Source organism: Eurypyga helias, unplaced genomic scaffold (assembly GCF_000690775.1).
Source record: "Eurypyga helias isolate BGI_N326 unplaced genomic scaffold, ASM69077v1 scaffold24203, whole genome shotgun sequence".
In the NCBI taxonomy this organism is placed as follows: Eukaryota; Metazoa; Chordata; class Aves; order Eurypygiformes; family Eurypygidae; genus Eurypyga; species Eurypyga helias.
The window spans coordinates 2,324-2,631 of record NW_010239559.1 but is presented as its reverse complement, the minus strand read 5'-3'; positions in this window follow the sequence as shown (position 1 = coordinate 2,631).

Below are 308 nucleotides of genomic sequence, written 5' to 3'. Positions count from 1 at the left end.
GCCCTCCAGTGCCTGGGAGAGGGGCCTTTTCTCCCTTCCCAGCCACCACAGTCAAGAACCCAAACCAGTGTCTGTCCCCGATCCAGCAGCAGCACAAGACGGTGACAGCCAAGCCATCAGTCCCCCCTTCCTGGTGCCTGGACGTGTGGACACACTGTCCTGCCAGAAGGAAGGACATCCAGTGCCTGGTGAGTCCTCCTCCCCAGCCCATGGGCAGCACTGATCCTGCCAGCACCGCTGCTCCCAGGGTGGGATGCACCCCCTTTCCTGGGCCTCCCTCTGACGCTCTGGCTGCCCCTACCACCTTT